At 37.3% G+C, this 26753-nt stretch overlaps 3 long non-coding RNA genes across 4 annotated transcripts; 2 read left to right on the top strand and 1 right to left on the bottom strand.

The window, feature by feature from the left end:
• Positions 1–3020: 3020 nt before the first annotated feature.
• On the top strand, positions 3021–4464 carry LOC113078477 (uncharacterized). The gene is made up of 3 exons (XR_003281527.1): positions 3021–3216; positions 3681–3862; positions 4079–4464. It is a non-coding gene; the product is annotated as an uncharacterized LOC113078477 (long non-coding RNA).
• A 3501-nt stretch (positions 4465–7965) lies between these two features.
• LOC113078473 (uncharacterized) lies at positions 7966–9640 on the top strand. Its single transcript, XR_003281526.1, has 3 exons — positions 7966–8012; positions 8269–8274; positions 9507–9640. It is a non-coding gene; the product is annotated as an uncharacterized LOC113078473 (long non-coding RNA).
• A 2029-nt stretch (positions 9641–11669) lies between these two features.
• Positions 11670–21847, bottom strand: LOC113078472 (uncharacterized). 2 transcript variants are annotated; one of them, XR_003281525.1, is made up of 4 exons: positions 21731–21847; positions 20961–21139; positions 20320–20839; positions 11670–11765 (listed from the first exon to the last, which is right to left on the bottom strand). It is a non-coding gene; the product is annotated as an uncharacterized LOC113078472 (long non-coding RNA). The 2 variants fall into 2 exon arrangements; XR_003281524.1 differs by lacking the exon at positions 11670–11765 and having other exon boundaries at positions 19385–20839.
• Positions 21848–26753: the final 4906 nt, after the last annotated feature.

Below are 26753 nucleotides of genomic sequence, written 5' to 3'. Positions count from 1 at the left end.
CTTTCTCCTCTCATGTTCCATACTTGGATCTGGATCCGCCTGTGGAACCGGCCCATCTTTCTGTTCCTCATCATCATCACTGGTGGCATGTTGCTTCATAGTTGTCTGATTCACTTCTTCACTTCTGCTAATATTTAACTGCGAGGTGCTGCTTCTAGAAAATATTGTTATATATTTCAGTTAGTTTGGGAAATTTAGCGGCTTCAGTATCTAAATTCTGCTTTTTTTTCTCTCTCTCTCGCCTTCTCAGCCCCACCCATTTCTTTCCTTTTTTTTTACCAGCAGCCGCGTTATGCATATTGTTTGTTTGTTTGTTTCTATGCTTATTCTATCTAACGTAAACGTCTTTGCTGTTTATTTCTTCCTACTCTTCCTCTTCTTCCTCTTCGGCGGCCACGGCCAGTGCAGCCGGCATCCAACTTAAAGGTGCATTGCTGCCACCTACAGTACTGGAGTGTAAAACAGATTAGTGGGGGGAAAAAACAGGTGATGACTGCACGCGTGGCGGGTGGTGGGCCGTCCTGGAGTACCGGCCGTTCTGTGATTCTCCAGAACACACAGATGGCCAGTCCGCCCCCGAGCGAAAGCATTGGTTTCTTCTGGCGAATCAATATTGTCAAAATGCGATGACGTAATCACGTACACTATGGCGCCTCTAAGCGCTAAAATCAATCTTTATCGGGAAACCTGGCCCAGAACTTTACACACAGGCAAACACGGCATGTGTAACGCAGGAAAGCGCGTTCCTATAATCTAGTAAATTAGTGTAGTTACCAATATTATTAGTGTAATGCGTTACTTTACTTCGTTACCCAAAAAAGTAATATCGTTACTGTAATCCGTTACTTTGTTACTCGTTACCCCCAACACTGCCTGAAATTATGTTTGGAAACAGTATACCATCGCTCAGGCTTTTTGAACTTCTCTTTGCCCCCAAACGAAGAATGAAAACGAACTTTGCTTGAAATATATCGGGGCCTTATTACTGTCCTCCACTGATTGATGCATACATTTAGAATAAGATGAAAACATGATTAATAAATGCTTATAAAATAAACTATAAAAATATACGAAGAAATATAGAATCTGGGAAATATGTCAAAATAATCAGTAATACAAATAAATAAATTATACGTGAAACACAATGCAAAATGAACACATTCTGTAAAACACAAAAGGTGTCTGTGTTATCCAGTGGAGTTTGTCTGAGCAGGGTCCAAAAGGGGCCCACATACTTAAAGTAAGTTTCATCTAACCACCCATACATATTTGGGAAGTTGACAAGTGATAAGTGGTGGGGTAACCTTTTTTTTTTTTTTTTTACCCATACAGCAGAATTATTTCCTCTACTCGTCACATAAACAAGATTTTTACACTATTATAATAAATCGTCTATGATGAAAAACATGCCTGGAAAATAGTATGCAGGTGCATTTGAAATGTTTTAAATGCCATCTCAGTTGTTTTCTGACTATGAATTATTATATGCAATAACAGACAATACTCGTAAAAGCATCGTAAAATATTTTGCCACAGACTGAACTGACTACTCAGACCTATTGCTATTTCAGACGAGTCTTGAAGATCTGAGCTGAATTTGGTGAAACATTAAAGTTCTAGTCAGTGTCAATTACTCTCATAATAAATAATAATAATGTTCAAATACATGTTGGCTTTCTCAAGCCCAACAAAGAAGACTAAGAGAAACATAATTCTATGTAGTATGTAATAAAACTAATATTACAAATTTTTTTCATAAATTTAACTACATTATTTTTCACAATTATTTATTAATGTCAAACACACACATACCTAGTGCCTTATGACTTAAAAGACGAGAGTGGTAAATGTTACAGACATGGAACAGTCTATTATTGATTTTCCACTTCACTTTTATCCAAGGAGACTGAACTATCTGCACTGTATTTACAGTGGGACAATATTAATACAATACTATAACCTAGAAATAATTTAAAGTGTATATTTAAAGTATGAATTCACTTGCATTCTATTGATATGCTCGTTGTATAAGCTGGAGGAGCTGATAGCGTGTTTCATTTTGTTTCATATTGTCTCGCCACCATGCTAGTGGATCTGCCGTAGAGTCAATTGGTTAATCTTGGAGATAGCGGGTTAACTCCGTGTCAGCGCGCGCTCTGATCGGTAAAGGGGCAGAGATTTCAGACGTCCGTCTAGGAGATCTGTCACAAAACTCATCATCCGCGCCAAAGTATTTTGTGCAAATTTCAAAGCCGCACCCGCCCGCCATCCGCTGATTAGCTGACTGACTGTTTTGCGGTCTATGGACGATGCAATGCTTTGCTGATGCGGGCCGAAAAAAAAGCCATTGTCTGTTCTAGAAAGGATGCAGCAAAGATATTTAATGCTAAAGTATGAGGCATAGGCCTACGCTGAGTTTCATTTACAATGAGATGCGCTCTAGTTCACAGTGCAGTGCAAGTGAACGCGGCGCGCTGGTGCTTCCATGTCACGGTTATCATTGTCTGCTTTACTTGCTTTTTATTTATTAAAATACATGCAATTGGTTGATTAAACATTTATTAAAATTAAGATAAAATTTGTTCAAAACGAAATTTGTTTTTAAGAAAGGTTTTCTACAAAGCAAAATTTAATGAAGTGGTAAATATCATGTCTGACGATTTACAAAACTTCATTAAGTGGTAAAAACCATGTCTTCCGATATATTGCGCATCTTATGATCCTATCTAAAATATGAAAATAATTTTTGATAAAAAATGTTTGTAAAAAATATTTTAATGACACGGTTTTGGCGGTTATAGAGTTCTAATGACGGTGTTCAACTATAACCGCCGGTCTCACGGTTATATACTAACCGTCACACCCCTACTTCCACTTTGCAATGCATTACTCTGTTTTTGCAACGGGCGACATCGTATGACGACATAAGCGTGCACGCGAGGGAAGGGAAGTCAGACGGAGTCGGATTTCAGAACAGCAACCCTGGTGAAGTCGCTACTCTATTTGAGATCTAGGTGAATCACAAGACTTCCGCGCGCTCTCTTTCCCTGCTCTCTCTCTCCGTCTATGTGTCTCTCTGTCTCTCCCCTTCAAGAAATAAAATTAAATAAAATTAAATAAAACTCTCTCTCTCTGGTTCTGCTCTGCACTGAATAACTGAAGTTCATCAGCAGCTGAACGGAGTCTACAAGGGTAAATAAAGATTTTGTTATCTGAGTAAGTACAACGTTTTCTTTACGGAAGAAACACTCTGTCTATAAAGGCTCATATTTTATGTTTTGGACGTCTGAGACATGTGGAACCAGAGAGAGAGAGATAGCTCTTTCAATCTATTTATAGCCGATAGCCGACACTTAAATAGCCTGTGCATATCTTTTATAACATGAAAACAGGAAAAATTGAGCGCTCATATACAGCTACAACTGTTGCTAGAAAGGCAACCCCCCTCTCTTTCTTCAGTGTGTGTCAGTAACTCAGACCTCACTGAGAGCACATCTCTCTGAAACACATGAGAACACTGAAGAACATCAAGGAATGAAACATCACTCTGTTTCTAAAATAGCACAAACATCAAAGGTTCTTAAACTGTATGATTTCATCTGAATTTGATGCACTGATGTTTGATTCATTAATGCACCAGCTGTAACTTCACCGTTCATGTTGTCTGCATGATTAAATAGGAGTAAATGAGATGAGGACATGAAAAAACACACGCAGAAAGATGCTGGAGAAGAGACCACAGAGGAGCAAAGAACAAGAGCAAAGAGAGAAACAGAGGACAGAAATGAAACCCAAACCAGTGGAGAGAAAAACAGACAGAAGCTTGTTAGATGTGACAGTATGGAGGGAAGAAGGCCAGACTGTGAGTGTTGTTCATTGTTGAAACGTATCTTCCAATAGATTCTTCTCATTCCTGTTATAAAGTGAAACAAAAAGATTTAAAACTTCCTGCAATCACAAATAAGTAAAATATTTACAGATGTGTGATTGTTTCATTGATGTATTACTTTGATAATACAAAAAAATCTATTAATCAAAAACAATGATAATAATCTATATATATGTTCATGATTTCTAGTGTCAGATGATCCAGAGGAGCCTGTAAAGATTGATTCTGATGTTCTCAAGAGCAGACAACACACCAGAGCAGACCAGGACCAGAACATCATCATCATCACTGACACAATCTGAAACAGACAAGTGAACGATTCTTTCCCTGATGACTGTTGACGGTGTTTTACTGTGTTTTAACATCTTGATTGACTTCTGGATCACACAGACACCTTTGTTTTTACAAAATGATGTGTTTTGTATTGCACTGCCTTTAATGTATAATGTATATATTTGTATTACTGTATATTTTGCTATATTTCTGTATAACACACTGTACATCACATATGCTGAAATACTGGATCACAGATATTATGACAGCTCCAGGTAAATAAAAAAAGAAAGAAAAGTGCAGTAAAATACACTATTTCAGAAATGCTTCAGTAATGATTCCAGGCTTGTCGTGTCAAAGGGTCTTAAAGTCAAAAGTGTATTCTTACCTGTCAGCGTTCCACTCTGCATCTCTTTCTATTGCTCTTTCATTCATGTTCTTTTTCCACTGCACCGTTCCAATAATTCCTGCTCACATATTCTCTTATCACCCAGACCTAACATGCAGTAATGCTTTAAACACATTTGACTAGCTGGTTGATAAAAAACTACAGCTGATTAATTATCATAACTGACTGGCTTACACTATTCTGTGTTCTTTTAACCTTTCATGTAAACTGAAGGCAAATCTGAATGATTTTAACTTTAATCAACAAGTACAGTGACCATGACATCCTCACATTATATTATTCCAGTAAAGTCACTCTCCCATACAGTCATGAATGTTGTGTCTGAGATAATTGATGAATGGAATCAGCACCTTGATAAAGAGGCTGACTGGCACAAAGTATTTGATGTCTTTTGAACATACAAAAATACTAATCTTGAATGTGTTTAAATAGAAAATACATTTGATTTTTTTCCCAAAGGCTTTTAAATACAAAATAGTATTTTGTATTTCAAATATGTAATTTAAATACATGTATGTTAAATATATTTATTGATATTTTGCACTTGATTTGTTTAACCATTACAGTTATAAAATACACATTCTGTTGTTCATCATCCACCATCCAACTGATCCTCAACTTTAACATTTAACAGTTCTGCTACTGCACACTTTATAATGTGCTCTTATATTCTTCAGACGAAAGGCCCTTTCTGTCTGAGTCACTGCATGTTGTCGAGTCTCTGCTCATCGACGGGTTCTGCGGTCAAATACTGAACTGAGCATCTTTACTGTTTGTTTAACCACTAACACATGAAATCTGTCATGGTTTTACTATTTCTAGACCTATTTCACTGTTATTTCTCTATTTATCATTATATGTTTAGTGTGTCTTTATTCACTAGAACTTTAACATTAAAATCAAGTCAATAGTGTGTTACTTTGACAATGCTTTAATTATCATGCATGACCTTTTTATTTTACTGTACACTCTAAAAAACCCGGGATTATTTTTTTAACCCAAAAATGCTGGGTTGAGCCTTTTGGGTAATTTTTTTTGGGGTTATTTTTCAGTGTTTGGGTAGTTTTTGTATTACTCAGATCCTGGGTCAGACTTAACTCAGCGGTTGAGTTATTTATCGCGGGGATTTAGTTTCTCTTCTGGAGAGAGCAGTTCTTAGCGCCATCGAATTGACATATTCGTCAGTCTTATCGAGTGATGAAAAAGCCTGATGCTTTGCATAAAATAATCGATTTTATTCATAAAGATACAGAATACAAATATTGCCTCAGAGCTGTTTACTGTTTGTGCAGGTTATAAAGGCAACCGCAGTATATTTCGGCTATGAGTGAAACGCAGGGGGGCGGCCTCAGGCGTGAGCAGTTCCCCGCCGAACACGACTCCAGCTCGGTCACAACCAGCGCGACGCAGCGCAGTTACGGTGGAAACAGAACGACAGAGACTGGTTAATAATACGTAAATGTTTAACGTTTAATTTTTAGTTGTATTGTTTGTTAAACGAGTTTAAATATGGGCAATATGTATAGCCTGTTAAAAACGATATAAACAATGCTGTAAATGATAATAAAAGGAAAATAAAGGAAGTTAACATGCAAACCAGTGGTTGTGTGGATTATTTTAGAAAAGTTAGAAAAGAGGATTTAAGTTGATCTGTAAACATTATTTAATGTATGAAGTTAAAAATAAGTTATTAATCTAGTTATTAATTAAATTAATTAATTATCTTTTTCTGGGATAAATCAACCCCTTATGCTGGGTTAAATAAACAACCTAATTTGCTGGGTAAAATTAACCCAAGATGGGTTCTGTCCTATATTTACCCAGCCCTTGGGTTAATAACAACCCAAATTGGGTTTTTTTTTGACCCAGTGTTTTTTTAGAGTGTACAAGCTCGTCTGATATCAATCCCAGTTTTCATGCTCAGTATCTTGTATATTATTATGTTTGTGTCTGTGAAGCAGTTTGAAGCTGATTCTCTAACACTGCTCCTGTAATATGATTCAGACTCATCAGATGTGATCAGAGTCTCTTTATGCTCCATGAGTGACATCATGATCCACATTCAGCTTCAGATCACATCTCTTCTCACACTGGAACCTTTTACAGCAACTTCAGATATTACAGAAATCTGCATGTGCGCGTGCTGATGTCCCTTCATAATAAAAGTCCCAGCTCTCAGTCAGTCTGATGCACATCATGCTCCATTTCTCCAGATTTGTCAAAAGATTCCTGCTGTTTTCAGACTAAATAAAAGCTTGATGGTTTATCATCTGAAAATGAAAAAAAGATATTACTCGTGAGTACTGACTGCTACACACATGAATCACACACGAGCTGCAGAGGTCTGTAGTACGGAGCCCGGCACATCATATATAGATAGATTGATAGATAGCTTTACAGTTTTAATCCTGTCTATTTTCTGAATGCTTTTACTGGAGGCTTTTCACTTACAATTTGCCTGATTTTATACAACAATATATATATTTCTCAGTGATTTGAATCTATAATGTGTTTTTTATTTATTTTTTTTTGTTTAATGTAGAAAAAACCAAACTGAGTGGAGAGTACAGAATAGATAAAAACATTGCTAGCTAGTGTCACAAGTCGGTCAGGCTCACCACTCAGCCAATCACAACGCACCACCTCACCTGAGTTCTAATCAGCAGCACCTGATCACAATTACCTCATCAGCTCACCACCACATATAAGCACACACCTCGATCGCATTCATTTGTTTGATCTCATAGCAACTATTTGGAACCTCTCCAGTCTCAAGCTACTTGCATTGACTCTCAAACTAACCTTGCTACTTGCCTGTTTGTCAGTCTGATTCTCCTAGACTCCTGTGTGCCTCCAGCGATACCTCAGCGAGGTGTGTGTGCAACGGATCCTCTATTCTGGTCACCCCATCAGCCTTATGGAATAAGCCCATATCCAGTCCAGTCATCCAAACCCTGCTCAATGGTTCCTCTGACTCTCTCACCAGATGTACATGTATACCTGTTTTTATGATAAACCTGTTGGAATATAATCGGTGTTTTACAGCTAGAGAATGTGCATATTATGTCCATATTTTTTTCTTAAATAATCCTATAATACGATTGATGATAAAGTGGATCAATCATTTCAAAGAGATTTCTTAAAATTATTTCACCTACACTGTTAGAAATGTCTGTAAATTTAACAGTATTTAACTGTAAAATGAACTGTATTTTACTGTAGGACAGTTATACAGCATATTACTGTATTTTAAAGTAACATTTTGGGGAATACCCTCTTGGCGACACTAAATTACAGTATTTTTAATTTACTGTAAATTTAAATACAGTAAAGTAAAAATGAGCGCGAAACCTGACCAATCACAGATCAAGTTTTATATCCCACTTGGAGAAAGAAGAAAACAAGACACACAGATGCGAAAAGAACCAGTCAGATGCAAAGGTGGGTACAAATATTACTTCTTTTACTTTAAATATATTATATCTTTGGTTTAACTAAAACAAAAATATAAATAAAAAAAACGCTGCCACTGTATGGCGCGCAGTCACCTCACATTTATGCTGTGAAGAGAGCTAGAGAGAGTTGTGGTGACACTGTGCAAACATTCATATTTCTTTCCTTTCTTTCCCTTTTCTGAACGTTTCACCGTCAAAATATGGACATTAACGGGTCTCTGCCTTGGGTTTGACCACTCCAGGAGCTGGTGAGTGTTCATGTGAACTGTTAGCCGAACAACAAAGCTTTCGTGGATTTAACTTTAAGTCAGTCGGATTTTTTCCCGCTATTATCGCTTGCTGTTAACTGATTACCCCATATAAATGCACGTCATGCTTGTAGTGCTAAAGTAAAACCCGCAATGTTCGTGTCGTGTGCAAACACTGGCGTCTCTGTGGAGACATTATACGCCTTTATTAATCATGCCAAAGGGCATAAAAACACGGCGAACTTAAGGTTTTCGTGTGCAGGTCCTGAATGCTCATACACTTTCCAAAGGCTCTCCGCCCCTCAGTCTCACATTTAACGTTACCGCAAACACATAAAGTTAAGGAAACTAAACAACCAAGAGAAAAATATGTCTACTTCAAATGTAACATTTGTTCTGTACATCAGCATCGGGAGAATAACATAATCTCGTTCGCGAAAATGCGCCGCAAATGGCACAGAACATAATGGAAATGTTTTCAGGGGACCCCAGTAAGTGACGAACCCGACTGTGTACATCCAATGCGCGATCAACGGCTGTCCGAATTCACTCACTCGTTTTCATTCACAGCTTCAAGTGAACCGTATTAGTGGACTAATGTAGAAATGAGTGAATTAGTGTTAAGGGGGCGATCTCGGATTTAGCCAACGTAATTTCCTCATTATTTTAACCTGGGATGTTCTCCTGACAAAGCAGCATGGTGTCTATCAGCTTAATAGCTGTACTTAGGACATAAATGTCTTATTATTGCTGTTAACATAACTGTTGCAAATAAATACATTTTAAACAAAAAAAGTTTTCGTAATATGCTTTATTTATCTGTGTGTGTCTCAACTTTAAAATGAGCTGTTTCATCTTTGGACCCTACATTACATTACATTTCTTACCTATGAAACTTATTTAAACATAACATTAATTTTTTTTTTACAATGTTACTAATGTATAGATTAATATCTCACCCTCATGTTCTTTTTACATTTTTTATATTGTATATAAAGTTGTATGTCATAAATATGTAATCTCTGTATTTTTTGCAAGAAAACAAAAGTAGACATTGAGTATAAACATGCTCCATCCGGGTTCGTCACATATTGGGTCCCCTGGAAATATTTCCGTTGTGTTCTGTGCCATTTGCAGTGCATTTCTGTATTTGGTTGTGTTGTGAGTATTTGGTTGTTTTGTTAGACATTTTTCACATCAAATGATCTAACTTTTTTTTCTGTTATGTAAAGGTTAAATGATAACCCTGACAACAGCAAGTGCTCCTCAAAGTTCCACGTCATCAGAAAAAGTGGGAAGATGGTGCAAAGGAAGAACTCTGGTCTGAACCCTCATGTATCCTCCTTCATTAAAGGGATAGTTCACCCAAAAAATTAATTCACCCATTAATAACTCACCCTCATGTCGTTCCAAACCCGTGAGACCGGATATCACAAACTGCTTTGATTTGAACTCTCTCACAACAGACCCGGAAGAGAAGACAATGCTGAATAAAGTCGCAGTTTTTGCTATTTTTGGACCAAAATGTATTTTCGACGCTTCAAAAAATTCTAACCGACCCTCTGATGTCACATGGACTACTTTGATGATGTTTTTCTTACCTTTCTGGACATGGACAGTATACCACACACACAGCTTCAATGGAGGGACTGAGAGCTCTCGGACTAAATCTAAAATATCTTAAACTGTGTTCTGAAGATGAACGGAAGTCTCACGGGTTTGGAACGACATGAGGGTAAGTTATTAATGACCTAATTCAGATTTTTGGGTGAACTATCCCTTTAAGGAGTTTGTGGATTTCAGCTGGCAAAACTATTAAGCTACTAAGAGCAAATACATTCTACACAGGAGTTTTCTGAATTAGTAAATTTTTAAGATTGTTCTTATGACTGAATCTGTTCATGTCTGTTGTTTTAAAATGCTCTTAATATGAAACTTTTATGTATAAATGAAATGTATTCAAGTTTTTGGAAAACTGAAAGTACAATCTGCAAGAATATTAAAATGTTATTTCAAGTATTACAATTTAACTATTAAACCAATAAAAGAAGTTATACAGTCTTTTGTTTCTTTTTATAGTTTTTACTACTGAGACATGAGACCTGTTGAAATACAATAATTTGTAAAGTTTTACAATACATAATAAAAGTGAACCAATTACAGTAAATTTCACAGTGTAAAGTAATATTTTATTGTATTAAAATATATAAAAGGAGAAAAAAAACATAATTGTGTTTTACAGTAAAAAAATATATTACTGCAAATACATTTACAGCAAGTTAAATGGTACTGTAAATATGAATACAGTATTTTTACTGTAAGTTTAATTTACAGTAAGTTACTGGCAAACTGCTGCCAGTAAGTTACTGTAATTTCTACAGGAAATTTTTTACAGTGTAGGTGATGAGGCCCAGTCACTTTGTCAAACTCTGATGCAGTTAGGCTTGATCAGTAAGAGCAAATGTGTTGTGTGTTTTCCTTCACACACTCAAAGATTGTAGTCAGGTCCACATTTATGCACATCTGTGGTATCCTCTGCGGTGTTCAGTATTGCAGTTATGAGTCAGCTATGTGTAACAGACCTCAGAAACAGTTTGCTCTCTTCTGGTGACTGCTCACCCAAGAGAGAAGAGTCCTTCAATTTTATGATTTAAAAGTAGAAGTCCAAAAGAGACTTTAACGTTTTTGTTACTTTGTGTCATTCTCGATTATATAAATGGGGGGGGGGGGTATGACCTCATATCTACTCTCTTAAACATAATTGACTGAAGTTTCAGGAATCCACATATAAGAGCTGACCTTTATTTATCTTCTGTTCTTGATCTCACATCGTGTTCGATCCTCTAGGATTCATCAGAATGATAGTTTACAGCACGACCTGCTTTAACCGAAACCTCTGCATCAGATTACATCTCACTCTTGCACATTTACGCACTGACACTTCCTGCCAGGCTTCAGACTGAAAAAGTATTCTTCAGATGAAAAACTCTTTCTGTCTGAGTCACTGCATGTTGTCGTCTGAGTCAGATCAGTCTCTGCTCATCAATAATCACTGATGGGTTCTGCTGTCAAATACTGACCCGAGCATCTTTACTGTTTGTTTAACCACTAACACATGAAATCTGTCATGATTTTACTATTTCTAGACCTATTTCACTGTTAATTCTCTATTTATCATTATATGTTTAGTGTGTCTTTATTCACTAGAACTTTAACATTAAAATCAAGTCAATAGTGTGTTACTTTGACAATGCTTTAATTATCATGCATGACCTTTTTATTTTACTGTATAAACTCGTCTGATATCAATCCCAGTTTTCATGCTCAGTATCTTGTATATTATTATGTTCGTGTCGCAGTTTGAAGCTGATTCTCTAACACTGCTCCTGTACAGACTCATCAGATGTGTGTGATCAGAGTCTCTTTATGCTCCATGAGTGACATCATGATCCACATTCAGCTTCAGATCACATCTCTTCTCACACTGGAACCTGAAAAAAAGTAAACACTCAAAATATATTTAGGTAGCACTTTACAATAATTAACTAACATGTTAGTACACTTTAACACAGTAAGTAATGTTAACTAAACGAATCGTATTGTAAAGTGTTACAATTATTTGTTATTAAAATATATATATGTTCACAAAAACACTGTTAAAGGAAACAGAAAAGCAAGCTAGCATGTTTTGGGATGGCAGCTAATACAAATAATAACCGTTTCCTTCCTGAATTCTGCGTAGAGTGTGTTTGGACCAGGCTCAGGTGCAGAATGCTTCTGAAATTATCTTTTTCTATATAGTGTAGTAGTTAGCTTTGTCTGTGTCATACTTGGCCATTTGTCAAGCATAAAAAACAAGTTTTATTTAAATTCTGAATATTTATAATATTCATATATATTCGTATTAATTATATGATATTATAATATAATTGTATACAGCATACTGATACCGCTCAATCATCACGATTTCACAAAGTTCCCAAAAAAAAAAAAAAAAAAAAAAAACAAACGTGACCATCTAATGAAACTTTTTTTAATGTCTTTGTTAGAACGAAGTTACTATAGAACACTGAAAAAAAGGTGACTAGCTAAAATGCATCGTAAAATAATTTGACACGTTCCAAAGAAGAAGATACACTGGATTGTTTGCCAAATCCATTTCATCATGCTATTATTATGAAGAAAACAGAGATTACGGGCAGCTTTTCCATCTAAAGGTAACCAGAAGCATCAACACACTGAAGAAAAAAACAATAAATATTTTTAATTTAGCAAGTTTTTGCACACATCAATTTTAAGTAAAAAAGTATTGAAATAAGTCAAATCTACTTAACTAAGTAAGGTACATTGAGCAAAGGAATTGAGTAAATTTAACATGGCCAGTTAGATTTAAGTAATCCATCCATCTAGTTATTTGTTAAATATGCAATCCTCAAGTACGTTACCCTCAGTTACAGTTTCTATAATTTACTCAAACAAGGCATCAATGGTAAACAACCAGTAATGGGTCATTCTTGAACGATTCATTCATTTTGAACAAATCTTTAATATGACTCGGGAAGAAAAGTCATCTTGAGTGATTCGTTCAGTCACGCATGTGCAAAATACTATAGGTTCTGTACAGGAATAAGTCTAGTTCACCTGTTTCAGTCAATGCAGTCTGAGCCGGAGAGAGAATTGATTCATTCTTTTTTTATTTTATTCAAGATAAAAGTACATAGAATGTCAATATTGCATGCAATACTACCAGTGTGTTCATAATGTAATAAATTTGATAAGTTACATTGATTAATACATTGGAAATACAAACAAGGTGTTTCGCACACCAGATAATTTTACAAACACCTAAAAGAGGATTATAAGGGAACAATTTAACGTGGAGCGTTTGTCTAGCTGCATCAGGTGCGTTCACAGTGCTTGTGCATGCTTGATGATGTTTCTTCTCTTCACATTACTCTACAGTAACACTGAGTCTTATTTTCAAGAATTTGCTGATGCTGACAGAAATGAAGAATTTCTGAATTGTTGGCAAGAATTTTGACCGATTTCAAGTCTTAATGTCAAGCACAGGAGACCTTGAATGCTGGAAAAGCCCCATCCAGGTATTTTGTTTTGGCTTTATTGAAATGAATTGAAAGCTTTTATTGTCACACTGAAATTAGGAGCACTGCTCCTGACTGGTGTTAGAAAAACAAACATATACATGTACAGTACAGTTTTACAAATAAATACAACAAGTGACATGATATTCACATTGAGCAATCTGAGTAAAGTGACCATTTATTGTATTGCATGTTGGCCTTCACATTGATATGCACAGTATGTTTATACAAAAGTACAATTTAAATGGGATGAGTAACTAGAGATATAGTGACTAAATAGACTATTGCACAATTGACATAAAGTGCATATTATTGCACCTTACTGCAGATATAGATATACACGTTTAGTAACCAGACATGGTCATCTCACCTGACGTTCTATTCAGTGCATTTGTTTGAAGTGTTGATAATTAAAGTGTACAGACAGTGGTATTGCAGATTGACATACTGCATATTGTATACATTGTGAACTCTTTACTTACATCTCTTGTGTATAATGTATTATTACAAATATTCATTAATATTTGACTTGACCTGAAGAAGGACAGATGCAAATAATCACAATGGTACATTAAAGATGGATCATGATTGGGTTTAATTCGTCTGAATCATCCTCACATCAGGACTCCAGAATGAAAGAGTTCATAATCACACACAACAACATTCATTTGATTTATTTAAAGAAATTAATCATTTGCTGTGTGCACTGGTGAAATGTATAAATAAGGCAGTGACACACACATCATTAACAGAAGAACTAATGATGAAGATGTGTGTACATGAAATTAAATACAGTTTTCACAAAATACATCTAAAGTAAAAGTATGTTAAAGTATGATGTTAAAGTGTCTGACCTGTGATGAATGGAGATGTAGAAATATCCAGAATCTGAATAGAAATAAAGATCCACAGTGAAGATCTCAGTGGGTTTAAGACACTGAATCATCAGCCAATGGGTGTTATTTATTATATAAAGACTCCGCCTTCATTGCTGTGTGTAGCCAATGGAGAGAAAGTTGGTTTTCGCTCGTCTGTTGTTTCTGACGCTCCAGCAGTTTCATATGCATTATTATATTCCTATAGCTTGTCTGTATCTGTTAAAGCACACAGATGACAGAAACAGTTTAAGGTCAGTGGTTTTAGTTCAAGAGCAAGTTTATTTGATTTCATCATCTGACTAAACCAGAAACAGATCAACAGTAACCTGAAATAAAGTCAAGACACATTTAATCATTCAGTTTGATGACTGCAGTATCAGCACTTCAAGATTCTCAGAAAAGGAAAACAGAAACTACAGAAAATGAGACAAGTTGAGTATGACAGGAAACACGTTTGTGGTTAGGTGCACTAAGAGACAGGAAGTTGTGTTGGTTGAGAAGGTTTCAGTGTGAAGCTGAGAGAATGATATGATCTAAATGTTCAGCAGTAAGAAAAATCCTATCTGTGTGGTAAAACTCCCCGGAAACTTGGCATCTCTCCCCTCTGTGATCATTACTATATTTACCATGTTCTGAACATCACATCCTTTTTAAAAATGACCTCTAGTTAGTATCAGCTAGCTAATTAGCTAAACAGTTAGCATCAGTAACAATATTGTCTCATGATTTTCAACATGGTTATGAATAAACATTCATATTTACCAACTGCTATTTTGGCTTATTATATGGTCCAATTGTATAAAGCAAATAAAAGCTTTGTCAGATTTTTAATTGTCATTTTACCCCACCTGTAGGAAACACTAAATTAGGTTTATCTTTGTCAAGGATAACTATTCTAGACACATTTGATTTGTGATTCACAGAAAAAGCTCACACACTTCTTCAGGGGGGTGATTTCTCTCCAATCTATAAATTATTATGAATTGTCAAGCCAGCACAAGTCAGTGAGAAAGATTAGTGGATCTGGATACATAAAATTTAAAACAGATGTCACATAGGACTAAATGAATAACATTTTAATAAAAATGCTGCAGCAGCGGTGAAGATGAACATGCATGCATTATTTTACTTTTTGATATTTTAATGTTTCCGTTTCTTTTTTTCTTTTTCTTTTTTTACCTAAAAATACTAAAATTGAAGTCCTAACAATTGCACTCATCCATTTTAAAAGAAGTGCACACAAGTCTGAGGGGTTAATAAAGACATTCTTAAGTGATGTGATGCATTTGTGTAAGAAATATAGTAGCTATCTTTATCTCATGACTATAGTGCAGATCAGAATCAACCGATGAAAACATGAAAAGAAATCAGTTTTAGCTTTACAAATTATAAATGAATCATCTGTTAATAAAATACATGAATCAGAGTCAAATGATTCAGGCAACATTTCCCTTCAGTAGAAGATGATGAGAGTCACTTATGCTTCATGTGTGATGTTATGACTTCATATCAGATTCATACTGAATCTAAACCTGCACTAATCTAAAACTAAAGGCCTAAATGCTGAGAAACATTTGTTTTCCATGAATTAAAATAACTTTACATTTGTTTAACAAAAAATACATTTATTAATGCTCATTTTATTTAGAATTGTAGTCTTGAATTAAAAAAAAATAGTTAGTTAGTAACTTTATTCATCCCCTTGGGGAAATTTTGTTTCAGTGACTGGTTTCAATATGCAGTTCTCACAAAAACAATACAACAGAAAATGTTCAAAGTAACTATAATACAATATTTACTAGAATTCAATAATTATGTTCAAATCACTCTCTCCCAATTAAAACTGTTGTTCAGGCAGTTTTCAGGGCAAAGGACACACACACACGCACACGCACACGCACACACACACACACACATATATAAAATGTAAATTTGAATTTACATTTCTGTGACATAAAACTGGGAATTATTCTACTTTATTATGTGCAATAGTGATAAATAAAAAAACCTTGAAAGTGAAATGATTTCTGAACTGATTAATTTATTACATCTTGCTGCCTCCTCCTGGTGGGTTTACAGTTTTACACATGGTGTGTGTTTCTAGATTTCACTCAGCTTATGAGTGTAAGCACTTATCAGAGCTCAGATGTGTGTTTTGATGATAACTGTGACCCAGCATTTCATTCTCATCTGTTTTAGTGGATTTCTCTGCTCGTAATAAACACCTATAGCAGATATATCCATATATATATACAGTTACTAAGACAGAACTGCTCTGAGCCTCAATGTTTTGGGCAGACACACACGTGATGAAGCTCAGAAGAGGTTTATCTCCAGGATCTCCATCCCTCAGTAAATCAGGAAAGAGATCAGTCATGTCTTATCACTGCTACGCTGATGACACCCAACTCTACTTCTCATTCCAGCCTGATGACCCGATGGTAGCTGCTCGCATTTCAGCCTGTCTGAGTGACATCTCTAGCTGGATGAATGACCATCACCTTCAGCTTAACCTTACAAAAACTGAACTACTGGTGATTCCAGCTAATCCATTGATTCATCACAACTTCTCTATACAGCTGGGCTCGTCAACCATAACTCCTTCGAGGACAGCCAGAAACCTAGAAGTTGTGATGGATCATCAATTAAGCTTCACTGACCACATTACTACAACGACCCGGTCCTGCAGGTTTGCCTTATACAACATTAGGAAGATTAGACCCTTCCTGTCAGAGCAAGCAACCCAACTTCTTGTCCAAGCTCTTGTTCTCTCCAGACTGGACTATTGTAATGCTCTCAGAATCAGAATCAGAATGAGCTTTATTGCCAGGTATGTTTACACATACGAGGAATTTGTTTTCGTGACAGAAGCTCCGCAGTACAACAGAATGACAGCGACAGAACATAAAACACATAATAAAAGAATAAAAAATAAAAATATGTAGACAGTGAATGACAATATACAAATGACAATTGTAGGCAGGTATATTACAAAATGAAGTTATGTATGTACATATATATTGTGTGCAAGATTTAAGTGTATACTAAGTATGTGTGTTAGATAAATAAAGTGTGTGTGTATATAAATATAAAGTGTAGTGTGTTCGCAGTTATTATCAGCTGTTCATAAGATAGATTGCCTGAGGGAAGAAACTGGTCCTGTGTCTGGTCGTTCTAGTGCTCAGTGCTCTGTAGCGTCGACCAGATGGCAACAGTTCAAAGAGGGAGTGTGCTGGATGTGAGGGGTCCAGAGTGATTTTGACAGCCCTTTTTCTCACTCTGGATGAGTACAGTTCTTGAATAGAAGGGAGGGTTGTACCAATGGATCATTCAGCAGTCCGGACTACCCTCTGTAGTCTTCTGAGGTCAGATTTAGAAGCTGAGCTGAACCAGACAGTTACTGAAGTGCAGAGGATGGATTCAATGATCGTGGAGTAGAACTGTTTCAGCAGCTCCTGTGGCAGGTTAAACTTCCTCAGCTGGCGGAGGAAGTACAACCTCTGCTGGGCCTTTTTTACGATGGAGTCAATGTGAATGTCCCACTTCAGGTCCTGAGAGATGGTGGTGCCCAGGAACCTGAATGACTCCACTGCAGTCACAGTGCTGTTCATGATGGTGAGTGGGGGGAGTGCAGGGGGGTTTCTCCTGAAGTCCACGATCATCTCCACTGTTTTGAGCGTGTTAAGCTCCAGGTTGTTGAGAGTGCACCAGACAGCCAGCTCTTTTACCTCCTGTCTGTAAGCAGACTCGTCGCCGTCCTGAATGAGGCCGATGAGTGTAGTGTCATCTGCAAACTTCAGGAGCTTGACAGAGGGGTCCTTAGATGTGCAATCGTTGGTGTACAGGGAGAAGAGCAGTGGGGAGAGAACACAGCCCTGGGGAGCTCCGGTGCTGATTGTACGGGTGCTGGATGTGAGTTTTCCCAGCCTCACTAGCTGCTGCCTGTCTGTCAGGAAGCTGTTGATCCACTGACAGACGGAGGTGGGCACGGAGAGCTGATTTAGTTTGGGCAGGAGGAGGTTTGGGATGATCGTGTTGAAGGCCGAGCTGAAGTCCACAAACAGGATCCTCACATAAGTCCCCGGTCTGTCTAGGTGTTGCAGAACATAATGCAGTCCAATGTTTACTGCATCGTCCACAGACCTGTTTGCTCTGTAGGCAAACTGAAGAGGATCCAGCAAGGGCCCAGTGATGTCCTTCAGGTGGGCCAGCACCAGTTTTTCAAATGACTTCATGACTACAGACGTTAGAGCCACAGGCCCGTAGTCATTTAGTCCTGTAATTTTGGGTTTCTTAGGGATGGGGATGATGGTGGAACGTTTGAGGCATGAAGGGACTTCGCACAGCTCCAGCGATCTGTTGAAGATCTGTGTGAAGATGGGGGCCAGCTGGTCAGCACAGGATTTCAGACAGGCTGGTTTAACACAATCTGGGCCTGGTGCTTTTTTGCTTTTTTCCTTTTCTGCTTCCTGCATGTACTGTCAAGCCTCTACAACTGATCCAGAATGCAGCAGCGAGGGTTGTCTTCAATGAGCCAAAAAAAGCCCATGTTACTCCTCTCCTCATCAGGTTACACTGGTTACCAGTAGCCGCTCGCATCAAATTCAAGGTACTGATGCTTGCCTACAAGACAACCACTGGCACGGCACCAACTTACCTAAACTCACTGGTTAAATCCTATGTGCCCTCCAGAAGTTTGCGCTCTTTAAGTGAACAACGCCTTGTGGTGCCATCCCAAAGAAATTCAAAATCACTCTCACGGACCTTTTCCTGGACTGTGCCCAGCTGGTGGAATGACCTCCAGATCTCAATTCGTACAGCGGAGTCTTTATTAATTTAAAGACTCGTCATTTCACCAGCACTTAACCAACTAATACTAGCACTTTTCCTTCTCCTTCTTTTCTTGTCTTTTCATTTATTTAAAAAAAATAAAAAAATAACAAACCTGTCTCTGTGTTCTGTACTAGACTAACTGAGACTTGTCATGGCACTTGTATACTGTTGTTGTTCTCTTGTTGACCTGACTGCTTCTATTTTTCTCATTTGTAAGTCGCTTTGGATAAAAGCGTCTGCTAAATGATTAAATGTAAATGTCAGTGTAAATCAACCAGCTAGTCAAATGTGTTTAAAGCATTACTGCATGTTAGGTCTGGGTGATAAGAGAATATGTGAGCAGGAATTATTGGAACGGTGCAGTGGAAAAAGAACATGAATGAAAGAGCAATAGAAAGAGATGCAGAGTGGAACGCTGACAGGTAAGAATACACTTTTGACTTTAAGACCCTTTGACACGACAAGCCTGGAATCATTACTGAAGCATTTCTGAAATAGTGTATTTTACTGCACTTTTCTTTCTTTTTTTATTTACCTGGAGATGTCATAATATCTGTGATCCAGTATTTCAGCATATGTGATGTACAGTGTGTTATACAGAAATATAGCAAAATATACAGTAATACAAATATATACATTATACATGGAAGGCAGTGCAATACAAAACACACAGTTTTGTAAAACACAAAGGTTTCTGTGTAATCTGGAAGTGAATAATGATGTGAAAATGTCAGTAAAGAGCAGCATCGGTGCAGTAAAACACAGTTATGATTCATCAGGGAAAGATCCGCCCACTAGTCTGTTTCAGATTCTGAGAAAAGTCCAGGGACTCCACACACACGTCTTGAATCTGTTTGATTGTTTCACTTTATGACAAGACTGTGAATAATAGCAAGACCTTCTTCTCTTCAAACTCCCACATCTAACAAGCTTCTGTCTGCTTTTCTCTGTGGTTTGTGTTTAATTTCTGTCCTCTGTTTCTCTCTTTGTTCTTGTTCTTTGCTCCTCTGTGGTTTGTGTTCCTGCAGCTTTCTGCGTGTGTTTTTTCATGTCCTCATCTCATCTTACCTCATCTTAATTTCTCTGGAGCAGTTTGAAGCTGATTCTCTAACACTGCTCCTGTAATATGATTCAGACTCATCAGATGTGTGTGATCAGAGTCTCTTTATGCTCCATGAGTGACATCATGATCCACATTCAGCTTCAGATCACATCTCTTCTCACACTGGAACCTGAAACTAAAGACCTACACACTCTTCATTTAACTTCTAGACTGAGATCTGAAAATCTAGAAACAATATGACTGTGTCTGAAATCAGATATTCTCTCAGCAGGTGCTTTCCATGATTTTACACCAATTCTTAGATTATGGAGAATTCCCTGATATGAATTATTATCATCAGCTGATGGATGAATCTAGAAAGAGTCTCTGTTGAGAACAGAAATACTTCTCTTCATTTGCTGTAAATCTGGAGAAGCAGAGAGATCTCGTGTGAAATCAGAGAGTCACTGATGGATGGGAATGAGAGACCAGTCGGGACACAGATCATTAGTCTGTTTGTGATCAGATGAGTCTGTAAACACTGAAAGAGTCCAGGAGCTGAACTGAGTGATGATGATGAAGATGATGAAGAGGATGAAGATGATGATGATGATGATGATGATGATGATGTTCAGTCTTCAGCTGCTGGTGTGTTGTGTTCTTGAGATCATCTGAATGAATCCTCACAGGCCCGTCTGGATCATCTGAGACTAGAAATCACAAATATTTGTCAGATTATCCTCATTATTTTGGATTGATCAGGGGTTTATGATCTCAATCAATAATACATTAATCATTCTAACTAGCAAGACTATAGTGAAAAACACTTACAGTTTGGTTGAATTATCTTCATACTGTCACATTTAACAAGTCTCTGTCTGCTTTTCTCTTGAGATCCAGTGGTTTGTGTTTTATTTCTGTCCTTCATTTTTCGTATGATGTTTTCTCTGATCTGATCGTCTCTGATTGATCAGAACGACTCTTCACTGCTCCGTCTGGATCACCAGAGACTGTAAATGAAGAAAACAGATCATCATCATAATGTAGAAACAGCAGCTGGACTGATGCTACAGATTCAGATCATGTGCACAATCAGACACCATTACACCTCAAACCATGCACAAACAGATCATATCATAGCAGTAATTAGCCTGTGACTGGAGTTTCCCTTCCCTGATCTGCTCAGCTTAACAGTGTCACTCAAACACATTATCCAAGCAAAATCAGCACTTTCACATCATCATAAGAGACAAAAGCATAGCTCTGCCTTGAGCTTTGCAGTCACTTTTATCTTGGGACCCTGTTCAGTAGTCGGGAAGTGCATGAAGACAAAATGTTAATGTCTCAGACACCTGAGCTGCTTTACTTGATATTCTTAGAATGGCATCATCTTTACCTCAAAATGTAATATACACAGTACTGTACATAACCTTAGCTTTTAATTTGTCCTTAGTCATAACATAGGATCAGCATATTTAAAAAGATTCTTAAATGTATAATCCCACACTCTACTGCTTAGATGTACATGAAATTAAATACAGTTTTCACAAAAATACATCTAAAGTAAAAGTATGTGAAAGTATGATGTTAAAGTGTCTGACCTGTGATGAATGGAGATGTAGAAATATCCAGAATCTGAATAGAAATAAAGATCCACAGTAAAGATCTCAGTGAGTTTAAGACACTGATTCATCAGTCGATGTACAGTATTGTTATTTACTATATAAAGACTCCTCCTCCATTGTGGTGTAGTCAGTGGTGAGACTCAGACTAGTGTAGTAAAAGGGGAAATGAGCTCAGTGTAAAAATGTTGATAATGTCCCATTTTCTGCTCTGAAAACAATCAAGCAAAATATACTGCTTCAAACTGCTTGGTTTGTCTCATTTTTCTCTCTGTTCTGTTGGTTTTTGCTCATCTGTGTCACAGCGCATTAGGACGCGCAGAGGAAGAAACAGGGTCTGGGTCCAAATGCAGAGAAATTATCTTTTAATTATAAACAGGAACAACAAGGCCAACACAGCAAAAACAAAACAAATCACAGGGAACAAGAGTGGATCCCGCCGACATGAAGACATGAAACCACAGCATAAACAAACAATGATTAATACAGCCAGACAGAGTGGTGTGTTAGGTGAGAATATATAGTCCATGACATTGGGCAACAGCTGTGTGAGTGAGTTAGTGTGTGTGATTTAGAGACAGGTGTGCGGAGTGAAGGTAAATGAGTCCGGGAGCAAGGGAGAAACACAGGTGGAGCAACTAACACTGATGAGGTGACAAGATAGACGTAAGAAAAGAGACAGGACAAAGTACATGGCACCAAACAACACAAAACTCACAGAAGACGGGCACACCAGTTGAAGATGGTGACAATCTGTGGTTTTGATGCTCCAGCAGTTTTCATTTGCATTATTATATTCCTATAGCTTGTTTAAAGTCAGTTTAAAGTCAGTGGTTTCAGTTAAAGAGCAAGTTTATTTGATTTCATCATCTAAACCAGTAACAGATAGTCAACAGTAACCTGAAAGAAAGTCAAGACACATTTAATCATTCAGTTTGATTACTGTAGTATCAGTACTTCAAGATGCTCTGAAAAGGACAGAAAACAGAAGGGGTCAGAGATATGAGAAACAGGAAGCTGGTATTTCGTGTTTCAAAACTGTTTTGAAAGTAATAAATGGGAAATAGATGAAGTATTAAAGTGCTGGAGTTTGTGCTGAAGTACATGTTCAGTCTGCAGGATCAGGAAGAGATTGTCAATCTGAATGCAATGAGAACAGAAAAAGCACTCAGTTAACTAACAGATACACAGTTTCCTCACCAGACACAACATGAAAAGATTCCAGCAAACAATCACTTTATCTGCCCACACTAGAAGAGACACGGTCATGAAACACAACAGAATCAAACCACAAACCAATAATAAGAGGCTGTCAGCAGCTTTCTCTGGGAGCATGAAGCTTATAACAAAATGGATAAATAAGTGACCTAATTTATAAATATTAAATATTTTTATTAAAATCAGTGGTGGACAAAGTACCATCAGTCATCTCATGTTCAGCAGTAAGAAAAAAACTCGAAAGCTTGTTGTTTTACAGAACATCACAGTAGATATGATATGAGAATAAGGCCTGTTGTTAGGGATTGCATTTTATTAAAGGAAAATGTAATAGTATTTTCATAATTACATTTTTTTATCCAAACCTCTGTGTGGTGAAACACTGTATTTACTGTATTTACCATGTTCTGAACATCACGGGCTTTATTTTTATAAAAAAAAAAAAATCAGACTTTATATTTAAAAATGACCTCTAGTTAGTATCAGCAAGCTAATTAGCTAGACAGTTAGCATTAGCTATAACAATATTGTCTGATTTTCAGCATGGTTATGAAACATTCAAATTCATCTACTGTTATTTCAGCTTGTCTTTATCATTTTAAGCTAAAACCGCTTGAACTCTGATTCTGCTCCAAATTGTTATGTTTTAACTGACTAAAACATACATAAAACTCTTGGGTTAAACCAGGTTCAAATAATACGTCCAGTGTTCAGGGATACTGTGCTTCTTCTGGATTTTTTACTTTTAAGGAACACAGCTCACAATTACAAGTGGCAGTGCCACCCACAGGCACAATGGGGAAATAACGATATTACTTCAATCAGGACCACTCCCGTCAAGTATATTTAATGTTCGTAGCAGTGAATGAAGATGTATCATATCGATCACAAGTGCAGTATGGAGTACCTCAAGGCTCAGTACTAGGGCCGCTACTCTTCACGCTTTATATGTTACCCTTGGGAGATATCATCAGGAAACATGGTGTTAGCTTTCACTGTTATGCTGATGATACGCAGCTCTATATTTCTTCGCGGCCCGGTGAAACACACCAATTTGAAAAACTAATGGAATGCATAGTCGATATAAAAAATTGGATGACGAGTAATTTCTTACTGCTAAATTCAGAAAAAACAGAGGTGTTAATTGTAGGACCTAAAAACTCTGCTTGTAATCACCTAGAACACTGTCTAAGACTTGATGGTTGCTCTGTCAATTCTTCGTCATCAGTTAGGAACCTAGGTGTGCTGCTTGATCGCAATCTTTCCTTAGAAAGCCACGTTTCTAGCATTTGTAAAACTGCATTTTTCCATCTCAAAAATATATCTAAATACGGCCTATGCTCTCAATGTCAAATGCAGAAATGTTAATCCATGCATTTATGACTTCAAGGTTAGACTATTTTAATGCTTTATTGGGTGGTTGTTCTGCACGCTTAGTAAACAAACTACAGCTAGTCCAAAATGCAGCAGCAAGAGTTCTTACTAGAACCAGGAAGTATGACCATATTAGCCCGGTCCTGTCCACACTGCACTGGCTCCCTATCAAACATCGTATAGATTTTAAAATATTGCTTATTACTTATAAAGGCCTGAATGGTTTAGCACCTCAGTATTTGAATGAGCTCCTTTTACATTATACTCCTCTACGTCCGCTACGTTCTCAAAACTCAGGCAATTTGATAATACCTAGAATATCAAAATCAACTGCGGGCGGCAGATCCTTTTCCTATTTGGTGCCTAAACTCTGGAATAACCTACCTAACATTGTTCGGGAGGCAGACACACTCTTGCAGTTTAAATCTAGATTAAAGACCCATCTCTTTAACCTGGCTTACACATAACATACTAATATGCTTTTAATATCCAAATCCGTTAAAGGATTTTTAGGCTGCATTAATTAGATAAACCGGAACCGGAAACACTTCACATAACACCGTACTTTCTACATCATTAGAAGAATGGCATCTACGCTAATATTAGTCTGTTTCTCTCTTGTTCCGAGGTCACCGTAGCCACCAGATCCAGTCTGTGTCCAGATCAGAGGGTCACTGCAGTCACCCGGATCCGGTACGTATCCAGACCAGATGGTGGATCAGCACCTAGAAAGGACCTCTACTGCCCTGAAAGACAGCGGAGACCAGGACAACTAGAGCCCCAGATACAGATCCCCTGTAAAGACCTTGTCTCAGAGGACCACCAGGACAAGACCACAGGAAACAGATGATTCTTCTGCACAATCTGACTTTGCTGCAGCCTGGAATTGAACTACTGGTTTCGTCTGGTCAGAGGAGAACTGGCCCAACTGAGCCTGGTTTCTCCCAAGGTTTTTTTCTCCATTCTGTCACCGATGGAGTTTCGGTTCCTTGCCGCTGTCGCCTCTGGCTTGTTTAGTTGGGGTCACTTCATCTACAGCGATATCATTGACTTGATTGCAAATAAATGCACAGACACTATTTAAACTGAACAGAGATGACATCACTGAATTTAATGATGAACTGCCTTTAACTATCATTTTGCATTATTGACACACTGTTTTCCTAATGAATGTTGTTCAGTGGCTTTGACGCAATGTATTTTGTGTAAAGCACTATATAAATAAAGGTGATTGATTGATTGAATGACAATTATAATTGCATACAGTTAGTGTTGGCGGTATGGTTATGTTCTGTCCATGCAGCCATGCTTGGACAGAGCCGGGAGAGCAGCAAGACAAACCCCCCTGGGGTACAGAACAGAACCATAAGCATACATAATTACAATTCTCAATTACATGAGTTGTAAACAAAATGTCATGGAGACTGCTTCCGATGAAGACACTGTAAAGAAAGAACAAATTAGATCAGATTACAGGTTCAGTTGGTGGAGTTTGGGTTGGAGGAGGAAGTTAATTGCAAGCAGCAATGCGATTGAGAGACACTGAAGAATTGGAATTTAAATAGACCGCAGGTGATAGGTGTCAAGACTGGATTGGTACATGTCAGGAACAGCTGACTGTCAGCTGGTGCAAGCGTGACTCACGTGACCTGACTGAACTAACGCGATGCTCGATATACATAACACAAATGTATAAAGCAAATGATCAAAGTAGCTTCCTTCTTTATAGGAGCCAGTCCCAGGAGCACAGGTCTGATAATGTCAGCCTGTCACACACACACACACACACACACACACACACACACACACACAAAGTATGGTGCTAAGTAATGAATAAATAATTGGTTTTTACTGATATTTGTCCTTTCATTTTACTTGACAAATACAGTTTTTCTTTATTTTATCTTAGTTTTTCTCTGATTTGGTTTTGTTCATCAGTGCTGGGCTGTAAATGGTACAATCATAAGTCATTAAATGCAGAATATTTGAGTTAGTTATAATCTGTGGAAGAGAGTCTGTGTCCGGTGTTTCCTGTGTTATATTGCTGTAAAATAGTTTTCCATTTTCTTTTCAATCACATTATACTGTTATTTGCTGACATTGCAATCGTGAGCAAAATGAATCCACAGTGTAACACTGACACTTTTTGAGATGTTTTTAAACAATGACACAAGGACTTTTGATATTATATTAGGTTCTCAGGTCTGGCAGGAATTGTTGGTGGGGGAGTGAATAAATTAAAATTAAATACAATTGAAAATTAAATTTATGCATTTAGCAGACACATTTATCCAAAGTGACTTACAGTGCATTCAGGCCAACATGTGTTCCCTGGGAATCAAATCCACAACCTTTTGCGCTGCTAACGCAATGCTCTGAGCCACAGGAACACTAAATATAACAACCAGTG

The sequence above is a fragment of the Carassius auratus genome, unplaced genomic scaffold (genome assembly GCF_003368295.1).
Source record: "Carassius auratus strain Wakin unplaced genomic scaffold, ASM336829v1 scaf_tig00025783, whole genome shotgun sequence".
Lineage (NCBI taxonomy): Eukaryota > Metazoa > Chordata > Actinopteri > Cypriniformes > Cyprinidae > Carassius > Carassius auratus.
Note: the sequence above shows the minus strand (reverse complement) of the source record. Positions and strands in the feature narration are given on the sequence as shown.